We start from the raw sequence: 11,462 nt of genomic DNA, 5'->3' as shown, positions 1-11,462 counted from the left end.
TTTTTTTTTTTTTTTAATTTATTTATTTTGCTTTTCTTTTTTAAAAAATAAAAAATAAAAAAAATTAATGCATAAAACGACGTCGTTTTGGGCTGGGTAGGTGTTGTAATTTTAGGACACAAAACGACGTAGTTTTGGGGAAGGGTAAAATGGGTATAAAACATCCAAAACGATGTAGTTTAATGTTACAAGGGTCCAAATTGATAGCAATTGAAAGTTCAGGGGACTAAATTGAGAGACTTTGAAGTTCAGGGGGGGTATTTCAAAACGGGTGGAAGTTTGGGGGTCCTAAGTGAAGTTTCCCCTAAAATAAAAGACAAAGAACTCACCAATTGATGATTGAGAAGAGCTCAAATCATCCCAGTGGTTCTCAGCACTAGTCTTGAAAACCGAATCCACAGGCATTGCGTCTTCCTCCTCCGTAGATGCATCCACCACGACGCTTTTCCCTTTGTCACCGGATAATTCTTTTCCCTTAGACTTGTCGGACAGAGTTTGAGACTCCACCAGGAGAGCATCCAGCAATCCACTATTGCTGTGTGTCAATGGCGGCTCGATTTCGTACTCATTAGCAGTGTAGTGCAGGAAGCATGAGGTGTTGAGTACGGTGGCGTTTGGTTTGAAGGAAGCCCTGTTTCCAGTCCCTGGACTACACCAAATGGCTCGCATGGAGGCCCCACAACCATTGAATTACTGACATTGCAATGTTCTGATTCAACAGAGTCGACGGAGATGACCCAAAAGGAGAAACAGGGGATAGAGGCAGAGTATATCCGGCAGAATTGTTGTTGTTGTTGTTGTTGTTTTCACTGAAAAACTTGAATTGGTTGTTGGGGTTGGCGTAAAATCCTGAATTCTGAAAAGGGTTTGCATTCGAAGAGAAACTCATCGGCTCGAAGGGGAAAAGCGAGGGATTGTGGTTCTGCTTACGCGGATGAGACGAAGAAAGCAGAGCTGAGAATGAAGCAGGGGAAGATTGAGGCTGCTTTTGTTGGTGGTGGTGCTGTTGTTGATGTTGCTGCTGCTGCTGCTGCAGAAGGAGATGAAACGCTGCCGCTTCTTGCTGCACTTCGTGAGGGTAAAGAGGCAAGCCGGCTCTCTGGCGTCGTTTCATTCTCGCATTCCAGTAGTTCTTTATTTCATTGTCAGTTCGACCAGGTAACTGATGGGAGAAAAGCAGAGGAATCAGAGATGGAAATTAACCAGTGAGGTCATGGAAAAAACAAAGACTCATAAATTGTGGGTGGTTTCACAAAAAAACATAAAGAGGTGGGTCCAAACGAAAATTGAGAAAGAGAGAGAAAGAAAGGAAAAAGATTCAGAAACAAAAAAGTTTGAGGTCAGCATCATAGATGCATGTGTATTTATTTATTAGAAAAATCAGAACCAACAACTGGATCATTAAATAATAAAGGAAAAACAAAAGGATTGGATTGGCAAATTCAAATGGAATCCAAAAACTAATTAGAAGAGAAGTGAGATCTTCCTTTTTGGGCCAAATTAAAACAGTTCTTTCTTCACTAGTTTGAATCCCCTTCCTGCCCCCGTCTTGTGTGGACATGTAAAAAGAAAAAAAAGAATAACTATATGTTTAAACTCAATAAATTATCATTTTCATGTGTGAAATTTTTCAAGGCCCTAATATTGTAAAATTATTTTCTTTACCGTAATTGAGGGCATTAATTAGATATTATTTATGAACTTTTTACCATATTAGAGTTTTAAAACGTTTTACAAACATGGAAAGAACCTATATTGTACAATTATTAATTGGAATTTGGAGGCCTTAATTCGAAACTATTTATTAAATTTTTACCATGTTGGAGCCTTTAACTTTTATTGTACAATTACCTTAATGGTTAATTGTGGGCCTTATGTTTTTATACTGAAATTATACAATCATTTGGGTATTAGGCCCTGAAGATTGTTTTGGTTAGTATGAACTTTAGCTTGAATGATTAAAGTTATCAAATACATAAGAACACTGGTTCGGTCTAACAACTCTGTTCTGAAACAGGACACCAAACAATGATCTATTCCTTAACAAGATGATTGCAAATTTATTTTGTCTCTTTCAAATTGTTCCTGTGAATAGAAGCAATGCATATATTCAGAAGATTTCTTACCCCTTTTATCTCTGTCCAGATCCACGTCAAACAAACAAGAGGGCAACTTTAATATACATGGCCATCTCAGTACTAAAGGTCTTAAAACACAAGTTAAACTTCATAAAGAAACATCTTTTTTTTTTTTGGTTGTAGTTGAATGCATCATCATTTCCAAATTCCTCCTTTATCAGCTTTACCAAACCACAAGTAACATAAAGTCAACATAAGAAATTGGTCAGAACAACATATGCATAAAGTAAAGACATGATATGCATATCAATTTTGACTGCATGTGGGTGTCCCAATTGTGAGGTAAGTATCTCAAATCTTATTCTTTTCTCTCCCTCTCTTCCCATTCTTCAGCCTCTTGACTTTGGAAAGGCATTCTTAAATCCCAAAGCCATATTGCCCTAGAAGCATGCCATAAAATCCACTCTTCATCCCCTTTGTCCCTTTGGAATGCTCCTTGGATTCCTTCACTTCCCTTTTTTATTCCCTCCTCAAAAAATCTCAGTCACCTCTCCCACTCCATGCACTCTATCCGTGATCTTTTTTCCTTAGATTCCTCTTGGAATCTTCCCCTTCTGAACTCCCTTTTTGAGACCTTTAATGTTAGAGAAATTCTAAAAATAAAAATTGGCCATTCCACTTCTTCTGATTTCCTTTGGACCCCTTCCTCAAAAGGCATTTTCCCTTCCAAATCAGCTTTTAATCTTATCAATGGCTCTAGGATAGTTTCGGCCATCTCTCCTTTAGAGCCAAAATCATGAAAACTCTTATGGAAGTTGCAACTTAATGATAGGCTGAAACTCCTTTTGCAAAAAATAGCTTGGGATGTAGTCCCTTCAAAAGCTCGTCTAAACATCTTTCTCAATATTGTTGCTTCTGACTTGCTTTGCCCTCTATGCAATTCAGATGTGGACTCCCTGCCTCACTTATTCTTTAGTTGCATTTTTGCTAGGGTTGCGTGGAGGTCATCCTTTTGGCCTCTTGTTTCTCAAAATTGGTCCAACCTCTCTTTATCTAGTTGGATCAAGGGCATCCTCTCCCCTCATTTCTCTTTTGGTATTCCCCCTGCTGACACATTTTCCAGATTTTTTATACTGTTCTTTGTGATCTTCTTTGGTTTAGCAAGAATAAAGCCCATCACGATGGTATTATCCCTGATATCATGGGATTAGCAAACTCTATAAAAAAGACAGCTCTGGAGCATTTTTCAGCTTGGAAGGCCGGGTCTCAGCCAGTTAAAGAGAAATGGTCTCCTCCGCCTACTGGATCCTTTAAAATTAATTATGACATAGCTATCGGGGATAACTTCTCAGCCCAATCTGTTGTTTGCCGAGACTCCAATGGGTGCAACATCAAGGTTGTCTCACAAATTAATCCTCCATGTGATCCAAACTATGGAGAGGTTCTTGCAGCACGCCTTGCTTCAACTTTAGCATCCTCTCTACAGCTTCAACATTTCATTTTTGAAGGGGACTCCATTGTGGTCAGCTTTGCTCTTCAACATCCAGCCATTGTTAAAGATTGAAAGTTTGCAAATGACATTGTAGATTCCATCTCTCTCATCCCTGCCTCCTCTACTTGGGAGGCTTGGAAAATATATAGAAGTGCCAACTTTTACGCTTACCATGTAGTGTATTGGGCCGCGGCCAGAACTCATTTTAGCTGCATTCCCACTTACTTTCCTTCCCTATCATCTCTTCCCATTTGTAGTGGCAAAGATCCACCTCCCCCTTAATTTCAGTTTTCTGTTTCCTTCCTTCTTGTAGTTTGTTGGTTTGTCTGGTTTTTATTGAAAATCCGTTTACAAAAAAAAAAAAAAAAAAAAAAAAAAAAAGAGAGAAAAAGAAAGAATGTAGAGATATGATATATGGCAGTGAAAATCATTATGAATGTTACATGTAATTTCATTTATTATTTTATCTAAGGGAGCCCCTACTATGCGGTCATGCTGCAAAAGGGGTGTTTTGCAGCAACCACTCTTGTGGTGACACATCACCAAGCTCATTTTGACAAAATGAAATCAAAACAGCAAACCAAAAAACAAACCGACGCAAGCAAACCCACCCCCTCACCGGCCAGCATCGCCGGCCGTTTCTTCTTTCTTTCTTCCAAACCCTCTTTTCTTTCTCCCAAACCCAGCATCGCCAGCCGGAAAAAACCAGAAAAAAACCCTCTTTTCTCTCTCCCAAACCCTCTTTTCTGCACCCAGAAAAAAACGGCTCGCAAAAAAACAAAACCAACATCCCCAATCAACCAAACCAGAAAAAACAAAACCCAAACTCCAAATCCGCTCTTCTTCCCAATCAGCCGAACCAAGAGAGACCCAACAAAATCAACAAAAACAAATTTCTGCAATCAGCTACATCACCAACCCAATCATAAATTACAATCAGCCCAATCAGAAATCCGGCGAGACCCAGCGAAACCCAGCGAAATCAGACGAACCCAGCCTTATCATCAGGTGAAACCCAGCCTCAAAACTCATTTCTAATGCCACTAAACTTGTTTCTAATGACTCTAAATCGTTTTTGGATTCAAAATTAAAACCTAGAGAGGAAGATTAACCCTTAGGAAATTTTATCATCCTAAAAGGATCCACCGCAGTAGGCTACCGGTTGGAGAAAGGAGACCGACCCGTGGGTCTGCAGACCCACGACCAGCATGACCCAAAGAAGATAGAAGAAGAGAAAGTGGGAGATTAAGAGAAGTGCTTCAAATTTTCGGTGAAAAACGGAGAAGAAGAGAGAAAAAGAGAAGAAGAGAAGGTGAGAGAGAAGAATCAAGTGTATTAGGTTGTAGAGTTTTTTTGTGCATTTTATTTGCTTTATGTGATGTGTCTTGCAGCTATTGGGGGTTGCAAAACACCCCTTTAGCAGTATAACCGCATAGGAGGGTTTCTCTTTATCTAATGATAATTTTAATTGCCACATCAAGGATGGAGTAGTTGATAGTAAATTCTCTTAGTAATAATCCATTTGTTATTCTCTTAGAAAGCAAATTTTGACAAGTCATTGACAAAAAATTTACCTTGGGATGTGGGATTTTAAGAGTTATTTTCTTTGGCCCAAAACTCAAAAAGAAGTTGAATGTCCAATGCACTTTTGAGGCATAGATTAGGCCATGATAGCAAACCTACCCCCCCCACCGGCCAGCATCGCCGGGCGTTTCTTCTTTCTTTCTCCCAAACCCAGCATCGCTAGCCGGAAAAAACCATAAAAACCCTATTTTCTTCATCCAAAAAAAACCAGAAAAAAAAAGGCTGGCGAAGAAACAAAACCAGCATCCCCAATCAGCCAAACCGGAAAAAACAAAACCCAAACTCCAAATCCGCTCTTCTTCCTAAACTCCAAACCCCAATCAGCCGAACCAAGAGAGACTCAACAAAATCAACAAAAACAAATTTCTGCAATCAGCTACATCAACAACCCAATTAGAAATTACAATCAGCCCAATCAAAATCCAGGCGAGACCCAGCGAAACCCAGCAAAATCCGGCGAAACGCAGCCTTAAAACTCGTTTCTAATGCCCCTACACTCGTTTCTAATGACTCTAAATCGTTTTTGGATTTAAAACTAAAACCTAGAGGGGAAGATTAACCCTTCGGAAATTTTATCATCCTAAAGGGATCCACCGGAGAGGGCTGCTGGCTGGAGAAAGGAGACTCGTGGGTCTACAGACCCACGACCGATGTGACCTAGAGAAGAAAGAAGAAGAGAAAGTGGGAGAGAAAGAGAAGTGCTGCAAATTGTCGTGAAAAATAGAGAAAAAGAGAAGAATTAAGTGTATTAGGTTGTAGAGTTTTTTTGTGCATTTTATTTGCTTTATGTGATGTGTCTAGCAGCTGTTGGGGGTTGCAAAACACCCCTTTTGCAGCATGACCGCATATGAGGGTTTCTCTTTATCTAATGATAATTTTAACTGCCACGTCAAGGAGGGAGTACTTGATAGTAAATTCTCTTAGTAATAATCCATTTGTTATTCTCTTAGAAAGCAAAATTTGACAAGTTACTGACAAGAAATTTACCTTGGGATGTGGGATTTTAAGAGTTATTTTCTTTGGCCCAAAACCCAAAAGGAGTTGAATGTCCAATATTGTACTTTTGAGGCATAGATTAGGCCCTTATATTATGCCAAATTGTATTTAAGCCCATGGAGAGGAAACAGATGCATAGTGGAAAATTATGGGGGAGGTAGGTTTTGCAGATAAATACTTCTCAAAAGTTCATGTCTACCAAATTCTCACCTCCTCTCTGCTTTCCACATCACTGCATAAACACCCCACCAAAGATTGAGGCAGATCCAGAATGGGTTTGTTGTTCACATGTCATCTTTATCATTTGGTTGGCAGAAAGGAGAGAGAAAATCCCAACTAAACTTTGACTTAAAAAAATTTGCATTGTCTTCTATTTGTTAGAACGTCATGCAGCTTGTACTCGTGACGACATAATTGCAGTCACAACAATTTTTAGATTATCAGTGACTTGTTGCTATTAAATTAGCTTCTAAAGACCAAAATTATTGTAGTATTTTTATCACAATCTCAAACACGCTCCAAATATTTTTGAAGTGAATTTGAGATACAATTCCTTACAATTTTGTAGAAAAAGTTGTAGGGGAGTTGTGTGAGAATCCCTTGTCCAAAGTAGAGAAGTCTTACTTGTAGATCTCAGCAATTCAATCTCACAACAAAAATAAAAGAATCTTATGAGATTTTTTTTTTTTATTCAAAACGGTAGAGGGGAAAAGGGGAAGAATCTTATGAGGTTAATATAGCATAACAAAGACCAAGTTGTCATATTAACAATGTCATTCATTAATATACACTTCAAAAAACAGAGACTTTATTGACGTGGCAAACAGTAACTCATGTTTGCCACGTTAATAATTTTTGACGTGGCTAAATAAACACGTCAATAAACAATTTATTGACGTTTCGGATTTTAACATGTCAAAATTTTTTGATATTTTTTGACGTGCCTTTATTCCATACGTCAATAATTATAATTAGGTAGTAAATTAATTATACAATATGTATTAAAAAAAATTAGGTAGTAAATTAATTTTAATTCTTATGAAAAATTAACTTTATCATATTAATATAAATCAATTGGTATATACGTATTGTATACAAATTAATATTATCATGCATATGAATCAAACATTTCATTAATATTAATTTGAAATGAAATGAAATGATAGCCATATTAATATGATATGATATTACCATTCATAAATCATTCTAGTAATATTCTAGCATAAATCATTCTAGTAATATTATCATGCATAAATCATTCTAATAATATTAATATGATAGCCATATTAATTTTTTAAAAATAGGACATACAGAATATATTTATTTTATAAGACTCGCAAACCCCACATGAACCCGGCCAACACAAAATATGTGTTCAGTGAGTGTATTATTGAGCTCTCACGAAAAAATGAATTTTATTATCTGTACATCTAGAATATTAATTTATTTATTCTCTAATTAATTTTAAGTATATTGTAGGTATAATGTGTTATAAAAGAGGAAAAAATGATATAAATTATCTCTTGCAATTCTTGACATGTCACATGTGGCATGTCAAGAACTTCTTGACGTGTCCTGTGTTGACACGTCAAGAAGTACACATCGGGAAGGTGCGAATCCAGCTATCACTGGGTTCTCCTTCTTCTTCTTTTTTTTCTTCTTTCTTTTTCCCTCCCTCTCTTTCTTTCTCCCCAGCGCGCGCCACAGCCCTCCCCTCCGCCACTTTTTTTTCACTGCCGGCCGTATCTCCTTCTCCGTCACAGTCACACGCATTCTCTCACATGCGTTCTCTCTCTCACTAGCTAGCTCGCTAGCGGCTAGCCGTTCTCTCTCTCACCCTCTCTCTCTCTCTTAGTGGTTCTCTCTCTCACAGGCTGTCATCGCCGCTCCTCCCTCCGGCAGTCACGAGCTCTCCCTCCATCGATTCTTCGTCCTCTCACGTGATCTCTGGCCTCTCTAGATCAAGTATATATATACACAATGTGTTATTGCATATATATATATATTTATTTATTTATTTATTTATATATTATATAAATAAATAAATTATATAAATATATAATTTACAGTGTATATTATTAGGGAAAATTACACTTTACCTCCCCAAAGTTTGGGGCCATTTTCAATTTGACCTCCAATGTTTCAATTTTTGCAATCCCCCCCCAACTTGCCAAACTTTTGCAATTCAGCAATTCCGTCAGTCAAATCCGCTTTGACTGACGGAACAGTGATCACGTGCAACGCACGTGATCACTTCTAGCCTTTTTCTACACAAAATACCCCCATCCCTTCCAACTCACTGGAAAAAAATTTTAGTGCTTAACCTTAAACCTTCTAAAGTGCTTCTTAATGAAAATGATCATGAACTTCTAGGAGATTTTGGTATTCCTTATCTACTGGTTGGAATCCCATTGCCAAGCTCAGATATGGCTCGCAGGCTTGGAACACCAAACTATATGGCTCCAGAGCAATGGCAACCAGAAGTGAGAGGTCTAATATCCTTGGAGACCGATTCATTGGGATTTGGGTGCAGCATTGTTGAGATGTTGACTGGTGTTCAGCCTTGGTGTGGGAGATCTCTAGATGAAATTTATCATTCAGTTGTTAGAAAGCAAGAAAAGCCATGTATATTGGAGTGAAGCCAGTGGACATGGTCTCAATTCGAAACCTTGTCACTGGAATGAAGGAATCTGGCCGGCAGTGCATTGATGGGTAAACGTTTGCCTTCTCATTCGTTGATCTGTAGACAGCTCCGACGACTTGCACATCCTTCTGACCCTTACAACCCATCAAAACCTCTCCTGCAAACCAGCTTTTTTTTTTTTTTTTTTTTTTTCAATGAGTTGGAAGAGATGAGGGCATTTTGGGTACAAACAAGCCAGAAGCGATCACGTGTGTCGCACGTGATCACTGTTCCGTCAGTCAAAGCTGCTTTGACTGACGAAATGGCAGAATTGCAAAAGTTTGGCAAGTTTGGGGGGGGTGGATTGCAAAAATTGAAACATTGGAGGTCGAATTGAAAATGACCCCAAACTTTGGGGAGGTAAAGTGTAATTTTCCCATATTATTATATATTATTGATGTAGTTATATTAGCAAATTAATTTTACATGTTAGCAAATTAATTTATTTGTTTGAGATATATGTTTTGTATGGTGGGAATATTGTTTAATGTACTTGCATACATGCATGCATGCAAAATTACGTACGTAAATTTTTTGAAAGTAGGTATTTTTGTGCAAGTTTTTGCATTTAGATTTAGACCTAAATTTTGTGTAGGTATAGGTTATTTTGTGCAGGTTTTTGCATTTAGATTTAGACCTAAATTTTGTGTAGGTTTTGCAAATGCACGTTATCAGAACCAAAAACCAAAAAACTTGCTTAAAAAAAAAAAAAAAAAAACAACAACAACAACAACAACAAATAACAAATGCATTGGATATAGTCGTTAATTTTTGTTTAGATTTTGAAAATTTAGAATAAGTATGTAAATGTTAAAAAAGAAAAATAAAGGAAAAAAACAAAAGAAAACAAATAACATAGCTAGCTGGATTTATTTTATCTACGGTTCTCATATATAACAAATGCATAAATGTTATAATAAACGAAAAAAAAAAAAAAACAACAACAACAAATAACCTAGCTAGCTAGATCTATTTTATCTAGGTTCCCCATATACAAAAAATTCATTTAGGTCTTACAAATTTAGATTATGCAAATGCCATAAAAAACGACAAAAAAAAAAAAAAAATACAACAAATAACCTAGCTAGCTAGCTAGATCTATTTTATCTAGGGTCCCCATGTATAACAAATGCATTTAAATTTGGGCCTTAATTTTGTTTAGGTTTTGCAAATTTAGATTTATGTAGATGTTATAATTAAAACTAAATGTATGTGTCTATTTATTAAAAATAAACAAAAAATGAAACGATGTAATTAAAGAAATACACTAAAAAAAATAACAACTAGCCTAGATTTATTTTATTCAATTAGGGTTTCAGTAATTAAAACTGTGGACAAGAGTTGGATGACAAAATTTGGAGGTACGAGGGAGTACAGAGACGGGTGTAAATTATTCGTGGACTTCGCAGTTATGAACTGTACAATCCCTGATTGAAAAATTCACTGCCCCTATAAGTCGTGTCGTAATAAGCAGCGCCGCCCGCTGGGTTTCGTATTTGACCACTTGACATGGGGTAAAGGAATAATGACTGCATACAAAAACTGGTATTATCACGGTGAGAAGTCTGTATGGTCTCCTGTTATAGTCTCTAATTCTACTACCACAATCACAGATGCGAGTATAAGCACAAAACAAGATGAAAACATGCACGCAATATTGCATGAATCGGCATGCACGGTGTCATAGAAGACAATTGTGAGCCTCAAGTGATGGTGTAGGGGAATGAAGAAACTGTGAATGAAGAAGCCGCTGAAGGTGACGTACTAAAGTACAACAATTTGCTTAAAAAGGCAGATAAGTCTTCATGATGGGACCAAACATAGCAAGCTTAGTGTTACTGTACATCTGTACAACTTGAAGTGCGTTGGCGGACTTAGTAACGCGATATTCTCATCTTTCCTTGAGTTTATCAATCAATTACTGCCTGCGAGTGATAAAGCTTTGCCAATTAATACATATGAGACGAAAAAGTTTCTAAGGGACATGAGACTCGGGTATGAGAAGATTTTGGCGTGTTGTAAATATTGTATGTTATTATGAAAGAACAATAAATTGTATTTGTGTAGGAGTATACTGCCTACATGAAGGCATTGTGAGCAAAAAACAACACACCTCACTGCACCGAGTCAATGAGCTTTGCTAGGGCGACACATGAAGAGGTATTTGTCTTATTTACCATACACACACACACACACACACATATATATAACCGTATGTTTATGTTTTTTTTTTATTTTATTTTTTATGATTATTTTTATTATTATTATTATTTTTTTATTTTTTATGCAGACCTTATCTTTTAGCACTACTCCTACTCGAGCACAAGCTTACATCTCGACACACACGAAGAAGGATGGTGACTATCCAAATGAGGTGGTCAGGGAGAGATGTGTAAGTACTCACTGATATATATTTTGATAAATTATTTATAATTAACCTTCTTTATATGAGATACTAACTTGTTAATTAACATACAGGAGAGGATGAAGGAATTGATACCCTTTGACCCGGCATTGACGTCCAGTGTGACTGAAGGGACTGTACGGTGGACACCGAATGACGCGTTTGCTCAGGCGCACGGAAATAAGCCAGAGTTCGCTAGGAGGGTCTGACAGGTGGGTCCGAATG

General features: G+C 37.3%; 1 pseudogene; it reads right to left on the bottom strand.

Moving 5' to 3' along the window:
• The window catches only part of LOC132181569 (transcription factor MYB101-like), a 3,707-nt pseudogene extending 854 nt beyond the window's left edge, over positions 1–2,853 (bottom strand).
• Positions 2,854–11,462: the final 8,609 nt, after the last annotated feature.

This window comes from Corylus avellana, chromosome ca5 (assembly GCF_901000735.1).
Source record: "Corylus avellana chromosome ca5, CavTom2PMs-1.0".
In the NCBI taxonomy this organism is placed as follows: Eukaryota; Viridiplantae; Streptophyta; class Magnoliopsida; order Fagales; family Betulaceae; genus Corylus; species Corylus avellana.
The sequence above is the reverse complement of the archived record's forward strand: the minus strand, read 5'-3'. Positions and strand labels throughout refer to the sequence as shown.